Source organism: Neomonachus schauinslandi, chromosome 8 (assembly GCF_002201575.2).
Source record: "Neomonachus schauinslandi chromosome 8, ASM220157v2, whole genome shotgun sequence".
In the NCBI taxonomy this organism is placed as follows: Eukaryota; Metazoa; Chordata; class Mammalia; order Carnivora; family Phocidae; genus Neomonachus; species Neomonachus schauinslandi.
In genome coordinates, this window is record NC_058410.1 from 303,963 (window position 1) to 314,700 (window position 10,738).

Genomic DNA, 10,738 nt, shown 5'->3' on the forward strand with positions numbered 1-10,738 from the left:
GGGCGTGGGTTTTCCAGAGCTGCCCTGCAGGCTGCTGAGCTTCTCTGGGGTGGGAGTGGGGGGGTGAGGAGGGGCATCCTACCTCATCTGTGTCCTCCCACATGTACACGAGTGATTCCTTTTAAAGGACAAGTGTAAGCCAAATCTTAGTATTTCTGAAATTTGGTTGGGGGAAGGCTGTGGCAAATTTGTAAAAAGCTAAAAAGCTTGACACAAAGTATTTTCAAAGAAATTCATTTTGCTATTTTAGGTATAGAAGAACCAAGTTGGAGAAAGTTTTAAGAAAATCAATGTGGTTTCAAGAGTGTGTGCTCTAACCAACACAATGGGTCTATTTAGCAGACTCGCCACGGTACATGTGGGGAGCTTGGCACATGCGGTCTGGTCTGCCTTGGGACAGCTACGTGGACCCCTTGCTTTTCCTTGGGAAATGTGCAGGAAAGACTCAGCCTTACACGCTGCGTGGTCATCTCCTGCTCCGGGCCCATGGGCACAAGAGAGAGCACATTCACCTGCTCTGGGCTTCGAGGACCTGCTCTTGCTGGCCACTGTGCCCTCCTCCAGTGTTCTGGGTTCTGAGCGCGCCCATGCTTCTCACAGAGAATGCCTGTTTTTCCTTCAAGTCTCAGCTCACTGGCGCCTCCTCCAGGAAGCCATCCCTGCCCACCTGGCCCTCCTAGGCAGTCCTCCTCTGGTGTGGCCATTGGCATGTTTGTCATTAATGTGGCCGTGACTTTGGATGGTGTCTCTCCTCTAGTCTGTGAGCCCCTCCTCTGCTCAGCTCAGTTCCCGGCACATATTAGGTGCTTAGAGTCTATAAATTTAATAGATTGAGAAGATGAAAAAAGATGAAAAGTACTGAATTAGCATTTGTATCCCATTTTTCCTGCATCAGATTTCCAAAATCCACGACTGCTGTCATGTTCAATAAAACTGCGAGTGGCTTTGTAGACTTGCCCCATTACCCGCACCCCGCCCCCAGCCCCACTCCCTGCCTACAAGGGCAGGTGTCTGCAAGCCACTTCACACCTACGCTTCTTTCCCAAGAAGCATCATCCTGGCTCCTGGCAGGATGTTGGATCCACCTGGCTCGCAGTGGTACCTGTCTTCCATTTCAAATGACAGGCGGATTCTCATGGCTTCTCAGGGATAATTACAGAGCCGCCAACTCACCCTCCCGCACGTGTGCTCGTGGCTGGAGACCCAGGTCGACAGCCGACAGTTTCACGGCTATGTGGTTTCCTTACATAAGAATTCAGATGCAGCAAGCAGGTGAGATTATACTTTCTCTTGGAAATTTCAACCAAGAAGAATTTAAATCCTGTCTTTGGGCTGAGGTTTTAGAGGGCAGAGTGACATTTCTTAGTGTCACACAGAGAACCTGAGTCCCTGGTTCCTAACTGTACTCACAAGGCCACCATGCGTGTAGATTTGACCTTGACATTTCCCCCGCATCTTCATAACCTTCAATGAGAATAAGACGTAGGAGTACATAATACTATCTTGGTGAATTGCTTTGTCAACTTTAAGAAAAAACGTTTATGTCTTGATGGATTTTAGGGTTTGACTGATTTTCTGTCACTGTGTCAGGGTTCTGGGCTCACTTGCAAACTGGCCTCCTGTTTCCACCGCATTCCCCAGGTTGGAGCAGCTGCTGTGGACCCTGTGTCCAGGGGAACAGGCTGGTAGGCTCTGTGCTGAGCTGCAGGTTTCATAGACCCCTGGCCTGAGAGGATGTGCATTGAGTTCCAGCTGGGTGTACACCACACCTGGATGGGAACCACGGCCGAGTGCCGCTCTGCCCACTCCGGAGCTTGGAGGCTGTGCTGAGAGTCACCATGAAGGTCATTTCCTCTAGGCTTGGAATAGGGTTTCAGTGTTGCCCTAATCTTAACACCAAGAAGACCTGCATATCCGTTGAATACGCCTAGTAACTATAGAACCACAGGAAAACAGGGCGAGGGAGGCCTGGGCCGTCCCCGTCAAACCCCTGCTGGTCTGACTTTGCAAACCCCGTTTTTTAGTCCAAGAGGAGTCTTTGAAAACAGTGTGCAAATGGATAACTCTGGACTTCCCGGCTGACTTGTTTCCCTTCTTTCTGTTTATCCAAAATGTCTTTTGTTACAGCTTGAGCTTGTCCCTAGCCATGCACCTGGGTCTGCAGAATCAGGCTGCAAACGAGTCAGTTTAGGGTCAAGGGGTAATCTCTGTGTAAATTCTGATGCACACGCTGAACCTGATCGATGCAGCTGATTAATGATTAAGATGTCGAAGTTGCCGTGGTCGACAAAGACTGGAGAAAAGCCATCTTAAAAATGTGTGTGTGTTTGTCAAACTGCTTTTATCACCTGAAGGGCTGGGCGGTAGCTCTGCCTACCCCGAGTGGATTCCAGCGTGGCTCTGCTTTTGACGGCCACTTCCCTTACTGAAAATACCTCCCAAGAAAGAAGGGCGAGGACAAAGCAGATAAAGGTGCTCAGGGAAGAGGGTGAGGAAGCTGCCTTGCTCCTGGCTTTCCCACAATGAACACATCCCCCACATCAGTGGGATTCAGCTGTGGGTGCTGACTTTTGCTTTCCTAGGGTCTCAAGGTCAGCTCTGAAAGCCCGGTGGTTGTACAATAGGAGCTTCCCAAGTGCAAAGGTGACCTCGAGGAAATGCCGTCCCGTCAGACAGTTCCGGGAGTCGGCACTGGTTGGCAGGGGCCACGCATGCTGTGAGGCTGGCTCTCCTGCCACCGCAGGTGGGGGCCTTTCTCACACGGGAGCCTCTGACCACCATTTACACGGCTTATCCCTGGAGACACCTGTTTCCTCCAGAAAGGGCCACCAAAGCACGAACATCTGTCACGGCCGCTGAGCTGTGGGCCTGCCCGCATCAGCCACCAGGAGGCTTGACAAGTAACGCGTCGTACCATGTGCTTGTGGAGGGCCTTACAGTTTACACATGGCTCGGACCCATAGGACTAATGGAGGATCGCGCACTTCATCCGAGGCTTCCCAAACAGCATCTCAGAAACATCTTAGTGCCTCTCCGGGAAGAGAGTGACAGAGGGCCTGTCCTGGCTCTCCTGGGCCTGCAGACTGCCCCGGCTTCCAGAAGCCCGAGTCCCTTTGAGATTTTCACTTACTCCCCCTTTTGCTCAAAAGGATCACTTGGCATGTGCTCTTAGCAGGGACAAGAACCACGGGACTTTTGGGGTTTTCTTGGATGTGGCCAAAATGGAGAGCCTGTCCCCAGAGCTGTTGGACAACAGACATTCTTCCCCCAGATGTGTGTCTGGCACACAAGGCCACTGGGGCTTGGACCCGGAAAGGGCTGCAGATCAGAGGCCACGTTTTTCACGTTCTACCCACGCTCACTTCCATCACATTGTCACCCCATGACCCACGTGACAGAAGGCCACTTCCTGTGCATCTGGAGGCCAAGGGAAAGATGAACACCAGGGCCTGCAGCTGAGACCCCCGGTTCCTCTGGGGGAACTCACTAGCACCGTCACAATGAGGGCTCGAGTTGTGCGAGGTGCTGCGTACTTTCACTGTATTTGAAACCCAAGAGTGATCATTGAGGACAGTTTGACAAACACTGACTCTTTGCAGACGAGGACCACACACCTGAATGTCTGCCCGGAGTCTGCGTTTGCTAACGATGGATGTCTGCGCCGAGCCCCCTGGGTCTTCTTTTCTTTTCATTTTTTACCGTAGACTTTCCGCCTCTTGAATCCGTTCACGGACGGTCTGGACAGCTCTTGGTTGGGAAGACACGTTCTCTTCTCCTCAGAGTCAGAGCACAGGCCCTGTTGTCATGGAGGCGCCAGGAGGTTTTTTTAATTAAAAAAAAAATCATACACAGAAATAAAGGCGCTGGGGTCTCATGGGAGCTAAAGGCTTTCTTCCAAACAGTGAAATGATTTCCACACAGCCTTGAGAAATTCCATCTCCGTGCCTCAGTTTCTCCATTTCTTTCTTTCTTTTTTTTTTTTTTTAAAAGATTTTATTTATTTATTCGAGAGAGAGAGAATGAGAGACAGAGAGCATGAGAGGGAGGAGGGTCAGAGGGAGAAGCAGACTCCCTGCCGAGCAGGGAGCCCGATGCGGGACTCGATCCCGGGACTCCAGGATCATGACCTGAGCCGAAGGCAGTCGCTCAACCAACTGAGCCACCCAGGCGCCCAGTTTCTCCATTTCAACATTTGTTTCATAACCTCATTTCCTGTCACAGCCTGTGGAGTGCACTGAGGATGAACGAGGCTGTCCCTACAAACAGAACCCAGGACGGCCGAAGGTTGGGCCGCTGAGGCACCCCACCCGCCCCCACCGCGTGGGCCCTGGTGTCCTGCCGCCCATCTCTGAGCCTTTGGAATGAAAAGTGTGTAAAGTGTGTCCAACAGGAACTTCAAAAAGTTAAGTGAATAAAAATTATTTTTTCTTTAGATGAATTATAACAACCCTTAAGGAAAATGAAACAGCTCCTAGGTGCCACTGGCCAGGCCGTGGAGTGACTGGTTTTTCAGGTCGGGTGGGGCCCGCATCTACCTGAGCGGTCCTCACTGCCGTTGCTGCCGGAGTTTCCCGAGCAGCGGGGTGTGCTCCTCCCTGGACGGCTTGGATGTGCTCCATGTGTAGCCCACGGAGGGCAGAAGCCACTCCATCACTGAGACGGTCTTGGAAAAACAAAGATGAACGGATTCCTCCTTAAAAAATCCGTTATGGGCGACTCCTCCAAGGAAAAAAGCAAAAAGCAAAGGGGAAGACCAGTTCCAACACCGAGAACGAGGACCAGCAGCACCCTTCCACCATAAAAGAGGCATCTCAGAAGAGAGCCGGGCCCATGTTCACTAACTCTGTCCAGGTTCACGGGTGGGGCTCTGAGCATCGCGCTCCCCAGGGAGGCTGTCAACATCGTGGCCTCTGCCTCGGTTTCCCCACCCAGTTGCCTCTTCAAGAACCTCCTGATAACATCCAGGATTAAATCACTCCCAATTTTAATGTCAGATTCTGTCTTTCAGGTGAGAAATGGAGCTCAAGTCAGAGGCACCGGTTTTGTTCTGGGTTTGGGGGTTTGGTTTGTATTTCCCTAGGCTCCAGCATTAAAGGGTTGGTGGACTTCCCACCCTGGGTCCCACTGCGCATGTTTGGCACCTGGTAGGAAGCAGGAGGAGGGGAGGGACTGCGTCCCAGGGCCTAGGGGGGTATGGTATGCGTTCACTCTGATCTGTTAGCAGGACAGGGAGTGGCTAGGCTAACAGTAGTAAATAGGCATTTTAAGTCTATCCTGTCTGCTCTGGGCATCTCCTCCCCTCCCCTCAGAGGCTGCTGGCCCCAGCCACACGCGTGTCCCACAGGGATGGACGGCCCGGGAGCAGCGTCACCTGAGGGGCTGGGGCACCTGACCCTGTCTCCCCACCATGGTCACCCGTGCAGGCCTGACTTTGAGGACTGCTGGTGGCCGGAGCAGGGCAGGGTGGTGGGGTCAGGACCAGCAGCAAATTATAGACCCTTCCCTACCTGCACTTCCGACCCCGTCCCCTTACCCTCATCTCCTCTCCTTTCCCTCCGGGGGGCCTGAAGAAGGGAGAAGAACATCTGTGCAATTAAAGATAAGAAGGAGTGACAATGTGGGGATGAGGAGGAGGCATGGGGTGGGAGGCTCTGCAAGGGGAGGACCTGGGTCCAGGTTTGAGGAGGAGGTATGCCAAACTCCCACCTAAGCACAAGAGGAGAGTGTGAGTGTGTGTGGGTCTGGGGGTAGGAGGGGGTTGATGGGAGGGGTCTTAGGAGCTGAGAGAGCTGCCAGAGAATTGGAACCCCCAGAGTGGCTGAGACCGCCTTCCCCAGCCCTAGGTGAGACCTCCCCTCTGGCTCCAGGTGAGACCTCCCCTCTGACTGCAGGTGAGACTCCCAGCTCCAGGTGAGACCTCCCCTCAGGCTCCAGGTGAGACCTCCCCTCTGCCTCCAGGTGAGACTCTCAGCTCTAGGTGAGACCTCCCCTCTGGCTCCAGGTGAGACCTCTCCTCTGCCTCCAGGTGAAACTCTCAGCTCCAGGTGAGACTCTCAGCTCTAGGTGAGACCTCCCCTCTGGCTGCAGGTGAATCTCCCTCCTGGCTAGCTCTTCATGTGTTTGGTTACCCTATTTGCTGCCCCCCGACCTCTGCACGACGGGGGGTGAGATCTTGTCCCTCCCCCACCCCCGCCCGGGGCAGCTATGCCACCCGAGCGTACAGCCGGTGTTCACAGGAGAACAAGACTTCAGCCCGCCCTTCTATTTGGGTTTAAGTGGATGTGATCACAAAAGGACCAGCAGCTGCGCTTCCCCCACCACCTTCTGCGACTCTGAGTCTTTCCCCAGGTCTCTGGATGTCTGTTCCTGCAGAGCCTGGCCTGGCGCCAGAGGAGGAATGACCCCAGCAGGCACCACCTCCCCAAGGTCACCCGACCAAAGATCCAAAAGCCACAGGATGGCACCTGCTTCACATATTCCTGCAGATCTAGACCCAGGCCTGCAGGCCCTCCTCCCTGCTGCCCTCCTCCCTGCTCTGCCCTCCTCCCCGGGCTGCCTTCCCCTGCTCTGCCCTCCTCCCTGCCCTGCCCTCTTCCTTGCGCTACCCTCCTCCCTGCGCTGCCCTCCTCCCTGCTCTGCCCTCCTCCCTGCTCTGCCCTTCTCCCCCTGCTGACCTCCTCCCTGCCCTCCTCCCCCCACTGACCTCCTCCCTGCCCTGCCCTCATTCCTGCCCTGCCCTTCTCCCCTTGCTGCCCTCCTCCCTCGGGGAGGTTCTCCAAGAGGCTGGGGGCCTGATTTGGAGGGCCGTAGTTTCTGCCCCGGGGGTGGCCCACCCACGGTGGGGTGCAGGTGACAGCTTGCAGCAGACAGGCAGGCTGCTTCCGGTGGTGGGGGGAGATGGCATCAGGCAGCTGTGCGTGGGCCCCTCTGTGCAGATTCACAGCCTGTGCCACGGCCGAGTGGGGCTGCCCTCCTCCCCAGCGCTGCCCTCCTCCCACTGCCGCGCTCCCCTCTGGGGGAGCCAGGCGCCTGCCCTCACTAGTGTGTGTCTTAAAACTCCCAAGCTCCCTCCATGGGGGGAACCTGCAGGCGGCCTGGGGAGGCCTGGAGCCTGCCGACATGGGCCTGTCCTTGGCACACCTGGGTTAGTCCCTTCACTTTGTGTCATCGTAGTGTCCTCTCTGTAATGCAGGGTGTGGGCTACATTCCTGCCCTTCCGCCCTCCCTCCGTAAATGTGGGTGAAGCTTGCCATCAGCAGCAGCTGTACTGCAGGGATCCAGGACGAACCTGCAGCTCTGGGATTACTGCCTTTTTACCGTTTACAAAGGAGAGTGCCGGCAGCCCCGAGAGCTGAGCAGAGCAGATAGGGTCTCACAGGATGGAGAGAGGGGCCCAGGGTTGGTCTGTGGCCACCCCCAGGTGCTTGGGGACACAGGGGAGGGGCTGGGTTTCTGACAGGAGGTGGAGTAACTGTGGGTGTCTCCCGGGCCTACAGGCGGTGCAGTTCCAGTGGGACGGTGGGGAGGGTGGGTGGTGTCCACGACCCAGCAGCCCTTGTCCTTAGACCCTACCTCTTTCTGCAGCTCATGAAGGTGGCAGCTGACCGGAAGGCTACCTGATATGGCGGGAGGTGAGCCCCTGACGTGGTCACGACACCATTCCCAGGAATCACTCAGGTAGCCAGTTCACGGGACTGGGGAGGCAGCAGCCCGACATCATCGCTCTGGTTTTTTTCCCCTGCAGTCCCTGCAAGGGCCCTGAGGTGCCGAGTGGGTAGGCCTCGTGTGCATGCTCCACCAGCTAGAGAGAAGCCATCACCCGAAACGGGGTCTTTTCTGCTCTGAAAGCCATTCCTCTTGCATTCTTTTCTGTCCATCAGACACATGGTTTCATCTAAGAAAGGACGGAGATGGCGTGCAGAAAGCACCAGGGTCTGAGCACCGGCAGGCAGCTGGGGATTCTCCTTCCCAGAGACCAGAACCTTCTGGGCAGGTGGCAACATAATTGTCCAAGAGCCTGGGCACTGATCTTGTGTTTTATGTGGCCATGAAATACTAATTGGGATTGGACACATTCTAATTAATAGCAAGATAGTGGATGATCACATACGCTGGTTTGGGAGGCAAACAACCAAACTTGTAAAATTTGGTTTCCCACGCTCCCGCCGAGGAGGGCATAGACGCACCCACCACGCGGACAGCTCCTTTCACCCTTGCTGGGCTCCCACGGGCCCGGACCCCAGGGAGAAACCACTCCTGCGGAATGGGCCCCCACAGACAGGGCTGTGCAGTGGGCCCCGGGGCAGGTCCCCAGCCCTCAGGCTTTGCTCCTGCCCTGCGGAATCTGACCCTGAGACCACGAAAACACCTGCGTCGCTTTGTCCAGGAACAGGCAGGGTCCTACACTTTGCCTGCCGTCGACCGAGCTGCGAGCCCCCTGCATTTTGTGAATTTCTATTTTGTGATATCGAGGGCTTTGGGGAATAAGCCAGGCCAGATGTGATTCGGACCCCTCCCAGCTGTCCCTGGAGCCCACACCAGGCCAGTCGGAAGGGCTTCCGGAGGCATCTGTCATCTGTAAAGTGGGGCGGCCATGTTATCTCTGGATTTGGCGGGAGCAGAAAACAAATGCATTGTTCATTTACTATTAGTACACAGTAGGCATTTGATAAATGTCCCCCTCTTTTTACAAATTGCCGAAGATTTACAAATTTGGAATGCCCAGGATTACTGAGAGGATACTCAATATGGTATACTTAGGGACATCAAGAATGTTTTCATTTAAGAAAATCTTTTCCTGCTCAGTACTTACTTTTTCAAATTTGGCTGTGCTCTGGACTTCATGTGCAAAGTGAGCATGTGGCCTTGGGGCCCTTGGTCTAAAAACAAAACCTCCTTGGAGGCTGGAGCCGGAGCCTCCCTCTGCTGCTGGGTGCCCTGGAGGGAGTTTGGGGCACTGAGCTCTGTGAGCTCAGGCCCACCCACCCCAGGGCACAAGGAGTGGAGGCAGGGGGAGGCGCAGCTGTGAGCCTCGAGGTGGGATTCCTGAGGTCTCCTGACTCTGTGAAGGCACTCCATGGTCGGCGGGCACGCACACCCCTTCCTTCCTGCTGCCTGCTCCCCTGGGACCCGGCACTGAGTCAGAAACAGCTCCTGGGAGGAAGGACGGCTCTGTGTGTCGCCCCAGCAGAAGAGCCGCCTGCTCGGGGTCTGACAGAAGGACACAGGAAGATGACAGCTTGGGGCGCTCTGAGAACCGGCCGCCAGGCTGCACCCCATTAGCAGAGCTGCTTACAGATCAGACACATAAATAATAGCCTCACGCACACATTTTATTACAGGGCTTAATAGCCCTATCAAGGACCGGGGAAAAACAACGCATCCTTTGATAGCATTTTACCTTAAAAACCCGTGAGAGAGGGAACGCTCCCCTGTCCAAGAGCATTTCTGCCTCTCTGAAAGCAAGGGCTATTTTGACAGTGCTGATGGTTGCTGTCATTGTCGTCCTGGTAAACTTTCTGGCTTCCTAGCGATGGTCCCTCCCCACCAGACGGCCCTCCCTCTCAATCTGCTTCTCCTGCCGGGCTTAATTGAATGTCCTGATGCGTAGGAAAAGGGTTAATGGCATTGCCCAATGACACAATATCTTGGATTACAGACAGCCAGCCAGCAAAGGCCGGCAGCATGGTAACGAGGCCGGCGCCGTGGGAACAGGGGGGCGGACAATGACGGATTGACAGCGAGTGCGGACGGCCCACCTTTGGGAGAAACCGTACCCCACAGCATGCGGGGAAAGTGAGAAATAGTAGCAGATGCTGCGGGCCTACCAGCAACAGATGCCTTCTGGCTGCGGCTCCGCCAGCCAACCAGCTCCCGCCGGCCGCTGAGCAGGAGCATTTCCTCCCCGCCCCCGCCTTTGTCGGAGGGAGGCGGCAAATACAGATATTGCAGAGGAATTAAAAACAGCAGATGGTGGCGGCAGGATTTGATGAGATCGGGGTCAGGTAGAGGCATACATTTCGTGGCGGCATTAATCATACGTTCCTTCGGGGAATTGCGAGCTCAGGCCTCTGCGCGGGGCGTGCTGCCCACCTTGGGGCCCCTCCCTGTCAGCAGGCTGACCCTCCGTCCGCCTTCAGATGTTGCGTCAGATTTAGCAGAGTTTAAAGAGAACATATGTTGAATATTTGGTTAATTCAATTTGTGCTTAAATAATTGATGTTGGCCAATTCCAAACGTGAAATTTTAAAAGCCTCCTATGTTTGGTCTGATACATTATCCATCATCCTATTGTGTGAAGGGGGTTGTTTTCATTACAAGGCAAATGTTCGCTCCCTTTTCGGTGTGAGCTGGGATGTCGCACCACCTTTCACCTTCTGGCCACTGTGGAGGGCGCGCAGCCTGCTGCAGGCGACCTCCGTGTGCGGGGTCCCAGCGGACGTGTCGTCAGAGTCCACGCGGCCACTCACCAAAGTGCCGTAGGAACAATGACCCCTGGGTCTCACGTGCTTTCAGAAAGGAGTTGAGAGACCCTGCGAGGGTCACAACACACGTGCGGCCCACACAGCTCGGAGGATCCTTCGTAACGTCCGCGTTGTGATATTTTAAGCCACATCTGCTCCTTTCCCAGGCACAGAGCTGGTTTCCGACCCGGCGCGGGAGCCCCGTGGAAGCGGGTCTGCGGTGGTGAGCGGCGCTCTGCCATGGGCCCTTCTGTCTGGGGCCGGCTCTCAGGGCA

General features: G+C 55.2%; 1 long non-coding RNA gene across 1 annotated transcript; it reads left to right on the forward strand.

The window, feature by feature from the left end:
- Window positions 1–7,026: 7,026 nt before the first annotated feature.
- On the forward strand, window positions 7,027–10,174 carry LOC110583685. The gene is made up of 4 exons (XR_002480529.2): window positions 7,027–7,144; window positions 7,585–7,631; window positions 7,881–7,993; window positions 9,659–10,174. It is a non-coding gene; the product is annotated as an uncharacterized LOC110583685 (long non-coding RNA).
- The last annotated feature ends 564 nt before the right edge of the window (window positions 10,175–10,738 follow it).